A 16,030-nucleotide genomic window follows, 5' to 3' on the forward strand; every position below is an offset into this window, starting at 1 on the left:
AAATGGGGGAATGTCTATGAAATGTTCCCTCTGATCACATGTCCATTCCGGAGGGCATCATTGTGTGTTAAGGGAAGAGCAGCATCCATCAAGTGATATTTTCTTGCTCTTTGAAACTCAGGGTAGCTGCTGGACTTGAAGTGGTCAGAAGACACAATCACTAGGCTGGTAGGGTGGATGAGATAGATAAATGCCAATTGAAAAGTCTACATCCTGCTTGCTGGCCTGGCTATACAGGATTTCAGCAAGCCTGGCTGTTCCTGGGAGAAAGTTCATGTTTAAATGCAATGTCCTGTTTTGACTATTAACCTGGTACTGGCAATGTAATTACTGTAACCAGGCTTTATTTGTGTCTGGAGAGAACCAGTGGATTTTTCTTATTTAAACATAAGATGGTAAGCTATAGGGACCCTGGATTTCACTCAAGGGCTGGAGAGACAGCACCAAGGAGCAGGTGTGCATAGGCAGTGTGGAGAGAACAGAGACAGTTTGAAGAACTGCATGAGTGCAACTCATTAACCATGAAAGTAGCAGTAACTTGGAGTAGAGAAGACAGTTCTTTAACAACAAATTAAATTGGTAGATACCCACTAAATATCATGTTCAAAGAAGGGAGTAGAAAAATTACTTGAAAGAATATTCATTTTCTTCTCAGAACTGTAGGTCTCTAGTAGATATTAAACATTATCTTTTGTCCTAGAAAATTAATTGATTAATTCCAGAAACAATATATGATAATTTTGTGTTTTAGGTAGCAAGTAAAAGTTAAGTTGTTCAAACATGTAGTAAAAATAAAAACAGTGGTAACATCAAAATCATCATGTTTTTGGTAATAATAAGGAAACAAAATTAAAAACAATGATAAAATCATTCAGTAGGAATTATGCAGTGTTGTAATATTGTAACTCATTTTCCCTTCACTACAAAATTATTAGCATTCATTCTCATTTTAGGAATTAACGTTTGGAGATCCCCGGTGAATTGCCTCTGTCTTAGACTTGGAATGTGGAAAGTTTCTCTCACTCCAGGGACCACAGTGTACAAAATAAATTCATAATCTCTTGAAGTTTTTCTTGATATTGCACATAGGTATGTAAAGTGTTTGTAGCAACAGATTATCCAGGCATATTAATAGGTGTTGGAATGGTCTTCCTTGAAGTGTTTCAAGAGGATCACTGAACTGATAGATGTCTGTCACTTAAGATGTTGTTGATAAAATTTGTAGTGATTGTGACAACATCAGGGAGCAGATGGCAGCAATTTCAAGTATTGGAAAAAAGGGGAAGGAAGAGCTGCAGACATAATGAGAGTGGATGAGGGTATGAGGGTGGGAAATCTAAAACACAAACCTGTTCAGGACTGCGGTGCTGTGACAGGCATGATTCCTAGAGGAGAGTTTAGCATTTTCTAATCCCCATTCACTATGGCTGCCACAGCATTTTATCACTTTCTGGATGTTAGTTTCACCTGTGTGGTTTGAATAACTCTGGTTCCATGTGTGTGAGAAGCATGGGCCACATGTTTATGGGGAGATGGTGTGTTCTGGGTATGACAGCTCAGTCTAGGGATGGGCACTCTGATAAACCTCTGAGTAACCACAGAGACCTCCCCTGTTTGGAAAATGCAGCAATTCACATTTGCCCTTGAAATAATTACAATTGATTGTGTAACAGCAGCATGATTATGAACGTGACTGACCTTAGAGAACACAGGGAGAATCCATTGGGACTGTCTGGTGTGTGATGTGTCACTGCTAATGTGATGAGAAGGACAGATAGTGTAGCTGCATCTGGGGAAGCTTGGAGTCATTTTTTCTGTGACAATTCTTTAGAAGTAAAAGTACTTAAAATTGTCAGTCGCATTATCGTCTACAAAGGGAATTGTTCTTATAGATAACATTGTAGAATGCTTCCTTGTTTTTGGTCTGTTTTGAGTTTTTTCATTTGCATCAGTGCTTTTCCCCTTGGAGAATGAAGATAACATCATGTAGTTGGAACACAGTCACATTGGATTGGTGTCTATTCAATGTCCTCATATTAACTTGAATGTCTTTAATATCTGTTTCTTTATGGTTTCATATATGTTGGTAGTGGGTTAAGATGTCACAAACTTTTGGGGGACACATTTCAACCCATAACAAATCACAAATTTCTCTATTCTTTAAATGTTTTCAAATATTAGAGTTCCCTCTTGCTGGCTGCTTTAATGATTAAGTTACTATTTGTTCTAATTGTTCTTGCTGTCAGTAAGAATCTTTTTCCTGTATTTCTTCTTTTTTTTTTTCTTTTAATTTTCCATCAATGAGTTTACTAAGAAATAATTGCCCATTTCTGTTTTTAATCTTCTTGGTCTCTGTAATGTGTACTTTTCTTCTTTTTTCCCTTTGCATTTTCATAAACTTTCAATGTTTCCACATTGAGATACTACATCTCAGTCCTGGGAGTTCATGTTGTTGATTTTTATCTTTTCCATCTCATAAATCCTCTTAACCATTATCTGATCTTGGCAACACTCTAAACACATAAATAGAGAAACATGAGTAAAGTGTCACAGTAAAAAGATAGACAAATCATCACTGAATGTCATGCAGCATGTTCTTTATTAACATCTTCTCTTCTGATGTTGGTTAAGTGAGAAGCATTTTAAAACTCTCAGATCATCAGTGCAGACACATATACATATATGTATCAGATACATATAAATATATGACATTCACAACTGTGCACTATTTAGTTCTTTTTTGCATGTCACCCCTCAGCAGCATCCTGTTTTCATGCCATCCTGCATCAACCTGTCTTCTGGGACCTCTGGAAATGATTCATCTTCACCTAATGAGAGACACTTCTGAGGGGAGGCAAGCTAGAGGAGGAAGAGGCCAGGGTGCTCATTCCCTGAGCTCTGTGGTATTGCTTGGAGACAACCCTGGTAGGGACTGATTTCTGAACCCACTGCTGAGGTGGCAGTATTTCTTCCATGGTGGCCTCACGCCAAGGTCTAGGAGCATGTATCTCCCTGTCACACCTGGATGTGCAGACTCCTTTTAGGTGGTCCATCATTGTACTCCTCATCTTTGCCCACAGCTCTGTGTGAGGTCCCTGCCTCAAAAACCCTTCATCAACCACCCTGTGCATGACATGTATTCCAAGGTGGGGAATTTTTGACTTAATATTTGGATACTGCCCTCCTTTTTTCCCCCTTATGAACCTTGGAAGGAAAATAGAGTCTGTGAGAAAGCACTCACCATTCAGCCAAATGTGAAAATGGCTCATCAAAAATGATTTCCATTCAGAAAATAGTTCTACATGGGTCATTCTACACTTTTCTAGGATGTTCAAGTTACATGGAGATAAAAATGATTTATTTGTTCAGTTAGAGCACCAGCATTTATTGAGCAACCCGGAAGATGAGGCATTGAGACCTATGGCAAGAATGCATGATGACTTCTGTAGCGAGGTCATGTCGCAAACCTAGTGAACACACAGCCTGGGTGTGGGCTCAAGGGTGAGAAAAGGCTACCATTGCCAGGCAGAGGCATGTCCTCAGAGAAAAACCTGGGAAAGACTCTAGACAGGGTGGCCTTTGCACTTTTCATCAAAACGAAACAAGTTCCTGCAGCTCCTTATGAATGTAAAGAAAAATGGTGGAAATGCTGCCAGCAGCTATTCCTGAAGCAGACCAGCATCCATGGACATGTGGCAACACAACCTGCTGATGAAATTTGTCACCAGGCTGCTTTTATTTTAAAGCAACTGGCCACAACATTGAGTACCTCAAAGAGTATCACATCTGTGGACAAAGAGAACCCTCTAAAAGAGTACCTTACTCGTAGCCACAAGGTGTCTGCTTGGCTCCCTGATACAAGCTGCTTTAGCTCTGATGAGCTGAAAAGTGACCTGGGCAGTGAGGAAGGGGAGATGCTACTTTATTACTGCTACTGTGACCTAGAGAATCACCAGTGGATCTGTGCCTGGCAGACAACTCTGTGTCAGCACTTGCACCTCACAGGCAAGATTGGAATTGCTACTGAAGGACTCAATGGGACAGTTGGTGGAAGCAAATTGACCACCAGACTCTATGTAGAAATCATGCTTTCTTGTCCACTATTTAAGGATTATCTTTGTAAGGAAGATTTTAACACCAGCAGAGGAGGAGCTCACTGTTTTCCAGAATTGCGTGTTGGTGTATTTGAAGAAATCGTGCCCACGTGGATCAGCCCCAATAAGATCTCCTACAAGGAGCCTGTAATCCATTTATCCCCAGGTGAATTTCATAAAGAAGTAGAAAAGTTTTTTTAACTCAGCCAGATCAAAAACAAAGTGATACTATGCTACTGGACTACAGAAACTTCTATAAATGCAAAATTGGTCAATTGCAGGGCTGCTTAGCCCCAAACATCAGGAAATTCAGTTAGTTTCCTAGCTATGTTGACAAAAATCTAGAACTTTTCAGAGAAGGTGCTGATGTACTGCACTGGGGGCATCCATTGTGAGTGTGGCTCAGACTACCTGAAGGCCAAGGGAGTGAGTAAGGATGTGTTCCAGGTCAAGGGTAGTATCCACAAGTACCTGGAAGAGTTTCCCAATGCTTTTTATAAGGGGAAGTTGTTTGTTTTTGACAAGGGTTATGCCTTGTGCTACAACAGTGACATGTTATCAGAATGTTCATATGGTGGTGCCCACTGGGACCAGTATAAACTCTGCTCCACTCCCAAGTGCCACCATCTTGTTTTGAACTGTCCTGCATGTCAAGGACAAGGATTCACAGCCTTTTATGTCACATGTCAAGACAAAGGGGACAGACAGGCTTCAGGACTTACACAGGACAGTTTTAAAGAGGAACGTGAGTGCATAGCTCAATGGCCATGCATCCCAAGGGAAATTTCACAGCATCCACAGCTCTCTGTGAACCCCACACCAAAGCCCAGTGTTGGAGAGAATGGGCCTTTGCTTGTGTAAGTGGCGCCTTTAGCATTCCCCAAGCCTTCTCAGATTCAGTGGGCGCCATGTATAAGAGAATGTCAAGGCTGCAGAAAAGGAAATCAGAAACTTTATTGTCAGTCATTACCATCATGGCAAACTGGTAACCATGCTGACCACCTACACTTCACAGGGGGAGGGGAGAGAGAGGCAAGTTTTGATCAATTATTGAAGTATTCTAATTGAGAAGATAATAGAGCATGGTAAACTCTATGGGACCCCAAAGCTTTTGAGGGATAGAGTCTTGAGCCTGGTGATTGTGTCACTCATGCCTTCTCTCTGCTGGGCCACAGGCTATTAGTAGTCATTGCCCTTGTCAGCAAACCTTTCCATCCTGGTGCAAGTCTGTGAATTGTGGCCCTCAATATAGATTCATAAACCAGGCCACCTCGGTCATCTGCTACTTTCCCCTTCCCATTCCCCTGCATCTGTCTCTTCTCTGACTGCCCGAGAAGCTCTGTATACTGGGATTTGGTCCACCTCCTGCTTTTGTAAAGTTTAGCAGAAAAGACATACCCATTTATTCTCATAGGATCTGTGGCACAATTAAGTAGATTCAGAAGAGTCCATGTGGCCCACACAGTCTAAAATACTTATTGCCTGGCCCTTTACAGGAGAGTTTACCATCCCCTGGTCTAGAACAGCAGCTCATCTGATAGAAAATGCCCTTAAAGATGTGGCCCACCTTCATATTTTACTGATTTGGTTTCTGTAAGAGATTTCTCTCTCATAGGACTGTTTCCTCCAACACTTACTCTTCTAGCTTTTAGGTTTTCTCTCTGGGAGTTCCAAATAAGCTCAGTGGCCCTGTAAAATTGTTTTCTTAAGAAGATGATTTGGCAGTACCACTGTGGCTATCCAGGCTTCTGGTCAGCATGCCAGGCACTTGTCCCTGTCACATGGGTCCCAAGAAACACAGAGCCACATATCGACCAATAGATTTAATATTATGTTGCTGTTTCCAGTGATGCAGAATGCAGCTGCAATTGTGTTTCAAGGAGAAGCTGAGTAGGGATGGCCATCGCTGCAGCATGGTGTCACTCCTGGGCCCATTTGCAGCCCCAGTAGATACTCTTCATAGTGGTGAGACCCTGGATTCACCTCTAGTTACACTGTACTCTCCACATCATTACAGTTTAGTGCACAGATTTTTCCTTCTTCATCAGAAGCCTTCTAGTCTGTGTTCATTAGCTATTTGTCCTTGTCCTTCATCAGAAGATTTCCTGAATCCCTAATGAAAATAACTCTCCAAAGTAACAAACAAAAATACAAGTTTAACTGGCACTGTGGTATGTTGAAAGGTACAAGGGCACTGTGGATTAACCTTTTTACCAACTCCCAAAGATGCCATGTTAAAATAGAGGGGCAGGGTCCAGTAGAAATACCAAAATTATGTTTTAAAAATAATCATCTTGAGGTTTTCAAGATGGCAGACTAGAAGGTGGCTGCATTTCATGTTGCTCCAGGACTCAGGATTCAAAAGAGGAGATATTGAGAGACAGGACCAACTCAAAGCAGCCAGGTGAGTCTCTCCAATTGGGGAGGCATCCCGGATGGGGCAGTCGTCCCAGAATGTGGGGAACTTTGTGAAGTAGAGTTGCCCAACGAGACATCCCTCCCCCCACTGGAGCAGTGAACTCGGACAACTGGGAGCATCATAGAGGAGGCCGCTTTGCACAGCACTTGGACTTGGAGCAACCACTGGGGCTCTGGGTGGCTGCACAGAGGAGGAGCTGCATGGTGAGCTGTTTGGACACAGAGCAACCACTCCTGAACACCGGGGGGCTGCCTGGAGGAGGAGGAGGAGTGCAGTGGGTCGCTTGGTCTCGGAGTGACTGCACCAGAGCTACAGGTGGTAGCCAGAGGAAGAGCTGCACGGTGAGCTATTTGGACTCAGAGTGACCACCCTGAACACCAGGGTCTTCCCGGAGGAGGAGGAGGAGAAGGAGGAGGAGCAGCGAGGCGGGTTGCTTGGACTCGGAGTGACTGCACCAGAGCTACAGGTGGTTGCCAGAGGAGGAGCTGCACGGCGAGCTACTTGGACTCAGAGTGACCGCCCCTGAACATGGGAGGGGCTGCCCGGAGGAGGAGGAGGAGTGCGGTGGGTCACTTGGAATCGGAGTGAATGCATCAGAGCTCCGGGTGGCTGTTCAGAGGAGGAGGCGAGTGGTGAGTTGTTTGGTCTCAAAGTGACCGCTCCTAAACACCGGGGAAGCTGCCTGGAGGAGGAGCGCAATGGGTTGCTTGGTCTTGGAGCAACCGCACCAGAGCTCTGTGCGGCTGCCCGGAGGAGGCATGTGGCGGGTCACTTGGACTCAGAGTGACTGCCCAGGGCTACGGGCAGTTGGTGGGAGGAGGAGGTGTGCAGTGAGTTGCTTGGACTCCTAGTGACTGCACCAGAACACCAGGTAGCTGTCCAGAGGAAGAAGCATGCGGTGGGTCGCTGGGTCTTGGAGCGACTGTACGGGGATCCAGGTGGCTGCTCAGAGGAGGGGCCACATAGCCAGGTGATTAGGTGCAGAGCAGGGTCCCAGGACCTAGGAGGCTTCTTGGTGGAAGAGCCACACAGAGACATGCTTAGGGGTGGAGCAAAGGTTCCAGGACTGCAGGCAGATTCTCTGAGGAGAGGCAGCCTAAGGAGACTCATCTGTGAAGGCCCAGGTGGTAGGTCTGGGCCCCTGGGAATGTTGCAGAGGAAGGCAGCTAAGTCCAGGTGTTAGTTACAGATTGAGGGGAAACTAAGAGGGGAACTGACCAGCAAGACCTCCCTACCAGGTGAGTCTTCCCTGCCGGCTGAGGTTTTCCCACAAGGATGGTAAAACCAGAGACACAGGCCCAAACAGGCCTTGCCTCAGCCCACAGCCTAGTTTCCTTTTGGATGACCATTGGTCAACAAGTGGAGGCACCTCTGCCCACTAGCAGGGAATATCCCCACCTGAAGGCCACCACCTCTAGAGAGGCAGCTTCCTTGTGGAGCACTGCATTATCAACTTCCTCCAAGACTTCAGGCTACTGAAGGCTAAGAGGGGATATACTAGAAATCTTCAGGGATATTATAAGTCAATAAAGGAAATCTGCAATATCTTAGTGGTCCATTGATACCTGAACAATATGAGAAAACAAGGGAAGAAAATGCCCCAAGCAAATCTAGATGTTACATCAATAAAATCCAATGACAGCATGGCAGAAGAAATGACAGAAAGGAAGTTCAGAATGTACATAAGTAAAATGATCAGGGAGGAAAATGATGAGATGAAAGAGCAAATGCAGGCACTGAATGTTGAGATGAAAGAGCAAATGCAGGCATTGAATGATCACACCAATCGACAGTTAAAAGAGAAATACAGGAAACAAAAGATCATTTCAATAAAGAGTTAGAGATATTGAAAAAAAAAAACCAAACAGAAAACCTTGAAATGAAGGAAACAATAAACCAAATTAAAAACTTCATAGAAAGCATAACCAATAGGATAGAACACCTGGAAGGCATAACCTCAGATATTGAAGAAAAAATATTTAACCTTGAAAACAAAGTTGACCAAACAGAGAAGATGGTAAGAAATCATGAACAGAATCTCCAAGAACTATGGGATATCATGAAAAGGCCAAATTTAAGAATTATTGGGATTGAGGAAGGCTTAGAGAAACAAACCAAAGGAATGAACAATCTATTCAATGAAATAATATCGGAAGATTTCCCAAATCTGAAGAATGAAATGGAAAATCAAGTTCAAGAGGCTTATAGGACTCCAAATACACAAAATTACAACAGACTCACACCAAGGCACATTATAATGAAAATGCCTAACATGTAAAATAAAGACAGAATTTTAAAGGCTGTGAGAGAGAACCAAATTACATTCAGGGGGAAACCAATACGGATATCAGCAGATTTTTCAATCCAGGCCCTAAAAGCTAGAAGGGCCGGGAACAACATTTTTCAAGCCCTGAAAGAAAATGGATGCCAACCAAGAATCTTATACCCAGCAAAACTTACATTGAAATTTGATGATGAAATAAAATCCTTCCATGATAAACAAAAGCTAAAAGAATTTACAAAAAGAAAGCCAGCATTACATTAGCTGAGAACATTCTCAGCAAAATATTCCATGAGGAAGAGATGAAAAACAAAGAAGCAAATCAGCAAAGGGAGGAATTATCCTAAAGGAATTGTCAAATAAAGGAGGAACCAAGTTGTGTCAAATAAATAAATAAATAAATAAATAAATAAATAAATAAATAAATAAATAAATAAAATTTTAAAAATGAACCAAATGACTGGGAAACCAAATCATATCTCAATAATAACCCTGAATGTTAATGGCCTGAATTCATCAATCAAAAGACATAGACTGGCAGATTGGATTAAAAAGAAAGATCCAACAATATGTTGCCAGCAAGAGAAAAAGATACCCATAGAATAAAGGTGAAAGGATGGGGAAAAACATACCATGCACATGGACTCAGCATAAAAGCTGGAGTATCCATCCTCATTTCAGATAATGTGGACTTCAAGCCAAAGTTAGTCAGAAGGGATAAAGAAGGACATTTCATACTGCTTAAGGGAGCATAAATCAATTTATGTCAGCATAAATCAGACATAACAATCATAAACATCTATGCCCCAAACAGTGGCTCATCCATCTATGTCAAACAAATCCTTCTCAATTTCAGAAACCAAATAGACCATAACACAACAATACTAGGTGATTTTAACATGCCTCTCTCACCACTGGACAGATCTTCCAAACAAAAATTGAACAAAGAAACCATAGATCTCAATAACACAATCAATAATTTAGACTTAACAGACATTTATAGAGTATACCATCCAACCAAGAGCGAATACAATTTCTTCTCAGCAGCACATGGATCCTTCTCTAAAATAGATAATATATTATGCCAGAAAGCTAATGTTAGCAAATACAAGATAATAGAGACACTACCTTGTATTCTATCAGATCATAATGGATTGAAGTTAGAAATAAATGAAAGAGTAAAAAACAGAAACTACTCCAACACCTGGAGATTAAAAGATATGCTATTATATGGTGAATGGATAACAGAAGACATTAGGAAGGAAATTAAAAAAATTCTTAGAGGTAAATGAGAACAAAGAAACATCATATCAAAATCTCTGGGACACTATGAAAGCAGTATTTAGAGGAAAATTTATTTCATGGAGTGCATTCAATAAAAGAAGTAAAACTCAACAAATAAACGACCTAACACTACAGCTCAAAGCCCTAGAAAAAGAAGAACAGACCAACACCAAAAGTAGTAGAAGATAGGAAATAGGTAAACTCAGAGCTGAAGTCAACGAATTTGAAACAAAAGAAACAATACAAAAAATTGACAAAATAAATAGTTGGTTCTCCGAAAAAATAAACAAAATTGATAAACCTTTAGCCACACTGACAAAGAGAGGAGGAGAGAAAACCCAAATCACTAAAATTCGGAATGAACAAGGAAATATCACAACAGACACGATTGAAATACAAAACATAATTAGAAGCTATTTTGAAAATCTATACTCCAACAAAATAGAAAATTTTGAAGACATCGACATGTTTCTAGAGACATATGAATTGCCTAAACTGAACGAGGAGGACATACAAAATTTAAATAGTCCAATTTCAAGTAATGAAATAGAAGAAGTCATTAAAAGCCTACCAACAAAGAAAAGTCTGGGACCAGATGGGTTCTCAGCCGAGTTCTACAAAACCTTTAAAGAAGAGCTCATTCCAATACTTCTCAAAGCATTCCATAAAATAGAAGAGGAGGGAGCCCTCCCAAACTCATTCTATGAAGCCAATATTACCCTGATACCCAAACCAGACAGAGACACACTGAGGAAAGAAAATTTCAGACCAATATCCTTAATGAACATCAATGCAAAAATTCTCAACAAAATTTTAGCAAATTGCATACAAAAACATATTAAAAACATAGTGCACCATGATCAAGTGGGTTTCATCCCAAGGATGCAAGGTTGGTTCAACATGAAGAAATCAATAAATGTAGTGCACCATGATCAAGTGGGTTTCATCCCAAGGATGCAAGGTTGGTTCAACATGAAGAAATCAATAAATGTAGTTCACCATATCAATAAAGTCAAGAATCACATGATTATTTGAATAGATGCAGAAAAGGTTCAGTGAATCCATGGTACAAATTTAAAAGTTCCAACTAAAATCATGCCATGTAGTAGGAAAGGAAGAACATTAACTTGCTCTGTCTACTGAAATTGGTCCACATTGCAAAGTCCTCAAAAACGTATAAGGAAAGCTTACATAGAAAGCAGTTGAGCATCCGTATTTTTGGGAGGGATCTACATATGTAATAATAGCTGAAAACTGTAAATCCAGCAAACAAATTCAAGGAATGGGGGATTTAGAGTGTTACCCAGACCTAATTCTTTACCAGCATGGAACCTATCCATGGAGTATGAGAAAGGCACACACTGATATTTGGACCAGTGAACAAGAATCAAAGGGACGCGGTGCAAAGGGGGCAAAACAATGGTCCTAAATAAGGAGCCTGAGCTTCAGGGTAGAGCTTCCAATGCTGCAGCCAGGGAGGTCTCCAATGTAGGCATGGCAGGTTTGTAACAGTGAACATCACCATGGTTGTTTCAGGTGCACTCGTTGGAAGATGGAGCACCCCGACGCACCCCAGGAAGACCCGCTTTGCAGACCACACCTCACAGATGCTGATGCACTTCCATCCTGTCGTGCAGGCATTCCCCGCTTCCCGCCAGCAGCCCTCGCGCATGCGAACACCCTTGGCCAGAGGCGCTGTGGCGCTCGGGGGCCGCAGTCCAACTGTCCAGAATCCGTTGCTTTGGCCTCTGCGGGGATGACGCGCAGGCGCGAGCGCTGAGGGCGGTTTCCCAACTGCCGGCTTGGCTCCCGTGGTGGTGGCGTCCAGAGTGGGTTCCCAGCCTAGAAGTACTGGACCCGTGTGGCTCTCCCTTCCAGAGACCGTCATGCGCTAGTCTTCCATCCTGGGCGGCGGGCTTCCCCGCTAGGTGTCTGCGCAAGCGACTCTGCCCGCTCCCGGTTCTAACCTGGTTGTGGGCGGCGCCCAGACCAGGCCCTGCGCGGCCGGGGGCCTCTTGTCCTTGAAGCCAGCGTATTTGGCAGTGTGTGAGCTTGTATATGAACGGAGTATAAGATTTTTTATATAGTGGGGGATATTTGCCTATTTGTATGTGGTGGGTAACTGTAGAAATGAGATGCCTATGGAGAGTTACTGGTATATTGAGTTTGTGTTGGGTACCACACCGCAGGGGTGTGTATGTGTGTGTGTGTGTTTGTATTAGTGTTCATGTACTAGCGATAGTTGTGAGAAGGAAGAATATTTAGGTGTCAATTAGTATGTGTATTCGAGGGACATGGAAGATAATATCACTATTAAGTAGAAAGTTATTTGTATGTAAGTGAGAAGGAAAGATGTATATATGGGATGGAAAGGTGACATTGTGCTTTTAAACAGGGGCTGTGGAAATTGCTTGTTTTAGAGATAAATGATAGTTTTTTGTTAGTACTTGTTAGAAATAAAGTTTGTTCTAGTAGGGTGTGATAATTTGGGATTTGTAAGTGAGCTTATGTGTAGCTGGAGATAGTTTTGTGTCTTGGGCATGCAAATTGATTTCTGGATTCTAACTTGGGTACGTGAATTCTGTAAGTTTCTTCATTGGGAAAAAAGTTGCTAGGAGTATTGAAAATCTATTTCTTCAGAGAATGTGTGACATTTCTAGGTTCATATGGGAATGTTTGGCTGCAGAGCTTCGCAGTTTGCTTTCTGGAGATGTGGAATGCTGTAGTTTTAGGGAATCTCTGTATTCATGTTTGAAAATGTGTGTCCATTTCTGTGTCGAAAGTATGTATATATTGATCCATATTTAGAGATTAATGGGTGCATGGTTTTTCATGTGTGCTGGTTTTGAACTCTCTGTCTCATGCATGAAAGATTATCATTTTTGTGTTTTGTGTGTAGGCACACAAGTGATTAGGTGTATGTTCGTGGATTTGTGGATGCAGTATTTAGAATCTGTGTGTATACAAATGCTCAGGAATTGTATTTGTGTTTATTGTGGCACATAATTCTTGAAGATATTGGTGATGCTAGTAGAAGGCGTGGTCCTGGTGTTTCATTATGGTTTGTCTCATACATTTGAGAAGTCTAGGTTGTAGGTGGCTGAGTGTGTCTTGAATTCATGGGGCTCTTGGCCTGTGTACTCTGGCAGATTTGAGAGGTTCATTGTGTGCTTGGGAGTCGATTGTGTCTTTGGGTATTGTGGAATGAATATATTTTAAAAACTGTGGGCTTTTGCTGATAATTCTGAGGAAAGGCTTGTGGCCAGGAAGGGTATGTCACAGTTGGAGTCCAGGTCTTTAGCTCAAGATAGAGTGATTTGTCAAACTCTGAGGGTGGAGCCAGTGTTATAGCAGAGATCTAAGTTGTGATGCCAGGGTAATGAAATGACTGCCAAGAGAAGTCACAATCAGGGAGCACACCCAGCTCCAGGGAGTGGCTATGCAAGGGACAAGGCTGGAGGGGCAAACTTGTCCATGCCTTGGGGATCCATATTACACCATCACATGCCCTAGTTCCCCACTTGGAGCACTAGACTGAATGTTTGCATTGCTTGCTATTTTTTCCTTGTTAGTTTCCTGTTCTTCCCTTTTGGGCTAATTATGTTTCCTCTTGTGCCATTGTATCCTGGAAATATGTTTATTTTCTTTTTGATTATTAGGATTATAGCTAACATAACTGCAAAAGGTTTGATTGTGGTGCTTTGGTTTCACCTGAGTCAGCCAGTACCTGAAGAGGTAGAGAGGTGGGAGAAGAAAAGTTAATTTTGTAGTAATTCAACATGAAGGGGTAGCTGCTGGTTTCATCATGCTTAGTGTTACTGAGTGAAAGTGTATATACTGTGATATGAGGGATTGTTCTCTCAGTGTTGGGCTGGTGGGCACAAGGGGGTAGTTCACTATTCTTGACAGATTTGCTTTTTCAGGAGCTGGTGTTGTGTGGGTCTTATCTGGGTCCAGTGGACACTGAGCCATGCCAGACTTTTGAATCTAAGATTACGTGATTGTTTAGATGCTTGCTGGATTCTGAAGGTTGTGCATCTGGTTTCCACCCTATTCTGTCTCTTCTCTACACTTCTGCCAATGCCTTTGAATTTGGACATTTCCTGTGATGTAGAAAGGGGGAGTGCCTAGTCCAAGGGATAGCATTTTAACTAACTCTGTGATTAGTTATTAAGAGAGGGATGAGGGTGTATGGAGGAAAGAAAGTGATGCTCATGAATCCAAAACAAGAAAGAGTGGAGGAAAAAAACCTTTTAATTCAGGGTTCAGTATCACTGTGTTCCCTTGAATCTCAGAGGAGACTTTGGAGGACTATTGAGAAATGCAGGCATTATTGAGGCTTGTGAACTCTTGGAGATGGACTGAATGCATTTATTTTTCCTGAGACAGATATGAGCTTTTGGGGACAAGGGTAGATATTCTTGTATTGACCTATAATGTTCCGCAAAAGCTTACCTGTTTAACCTGTAGTTCCTAGCTGATGGCACTATTGGGAGGTGGTGGAACATTTTGGAAAGTGGGGTCCAGTTGATGGAAATTAGTTCATTTGGGATGTGCCCCTGAATGGTTACTAGGACCCCTGTACATTTCTGGCTCTGTTTCTCTTTGCCTTCTAGGTGCCATGAGGTGAGCAGTTTCCTCTGCCACACAGTTTCTGCCAGATGTTTTGCCTTGCCACAGGTTCAGATGCAATAGTGGCAAACGACCATAGATCTGAAATGATGAACCAAAATAGATCTCTGCTTCATTGAAGGTGTTGATTTCAGGTACTTGTCACAGGGCTGGAAAATGATCAGGACAGCTCCTGTCCAAAATACAAGAGGCCCCCAGCCCCTTCCTCTAATAAAGTCACCTCCTCTGTAAGTAGCAGGGAAGAGCTGATACTTCACTAACTCATCTTTTGAGCCACAGACATGCCAGTAATGTCCCCAAATTAGAATTGGGGCATGTAAGGATGCCCAAGGTCTCTTGTGTGAGAACACTTCAGACCCCATTCAGGAATTGGGGCCAATGTGGCTGAAGGGAGCCCAGGTGGACAAGCCCGGGCCTTTCGTGGGAATAGACACATCACAACTTTGTGTATTGGCAGTTAGGAGTCTTCTGTCTGTGCTGACAGTGAATACTCAAAAGGGTCTATTTTGGGTGATCCTCTCCTTTGAGTTCCCCTTCAGTGTCCCAGAGTAACTACATCTCCGAAGAGTTATCTGAGAGGGCTTTATTTCTATGTAAAATGTTTTCTCCATATTGAGTACTTATTGAGTGACTGGAATGCACCTTTAAGTGCTTTGTACTTTTATATTCGATTCCATTTTCAACACCAAGGTATGTGCCTGAAATCTTCATTTTCACCCCTCTACTTCTCACTGCCATAGTAGGCAGAAAACCTTCTTTTTTTGGAGGGGAAGGGGAAGCAGTACTAGAGAGTAAACCCAGGGGTGCTTTATCACTTAACCACATCTCCCGTTCTTTTTATTTTTTATTTTATTTTTATTTTTATTTTATTAGGGTCTCCTGAATTTGATTCGTTCTCTAAGTTGCTGAGGCTGGCCTCCAACTTGTGATCCTCCAGTCTCAGATTCCTGACTGGTTACAATTATAGGTAAGTGCCACGATGCCCAGCTCATCTAACTAATTTGACATTGTGAAATTATGAAGTCTGTATTGAAATCAAACAGATTCATTGGGACGATTGTAGAAGATAGTATCACTGTCTATGTTCATGGTTTTTGTCACTCTCTGGAGATTTAAAAATGTGAACAAAATTGGGCTAATTGTTAAACTAAGTTTGTCTTAAACCAGTCCCTGTGTTTGGGTGATAATGTTTGTCCCTATATGACCGCGGTATATTGTAAACTATAACCTAGCTTAATATGCAGATATGCTGTAACTTTATTTTAAGTGTAGGAATGCGCTTGTAACCAAGCAACTAAGTCTCAGTCAATCATAGCAGTA

At 42.1% G+C, this 16,030-nt stretch overlaps 1 long non-coding RNA gene and 1 pseudogene across 2 annotated transcripts; both read left to right on the forward strand.

Moving 5' to 3' along the window:
* Nucleotides 1–3,533: 3,533 nt before the first annotated feature.
* Nucleotides 3,534–5,357, forward strand: LOC306643100 (thiosulfate sulfurtransferase/rhodanese-like domain-containing protein 2; annotated as a pseudogene). The gene has a single exon. The product of its transcript is annotated as a thiosulfate sulfurtransferase/rhodanese-like domain-containing protein 2 (transcript).
* An 8,959-nt stretch (nt 5,358–14,316) lies between these two features.
* On the forward strand, nt 14,317–15,561 carry LOC306642756. Its single transcript, XR_013758674.1, has 3 exons — nt 14,317–14,401; nt 14,695–14,844; nt 15,250–15,561. It is a non-coding gene; the product is annotated as an uncharacterized lncRNA (long non-coding RNA).
* The last annotated feature ends 469 nt before the right edge of the window (nt 15,562–16,030 follow it).

Source organism: Sciurus vulgaris (genome assembly GCF_902686455.1).
Source record: "Sciurus vulgaris genome assembly, chromosome: 13".
Taxonomy (NCBI): Eukaryota; Metazoa; Chordata; class Mammalia; order Rodentia; family Sciuridae; genus Sciurus; species Sciurus vulgaris.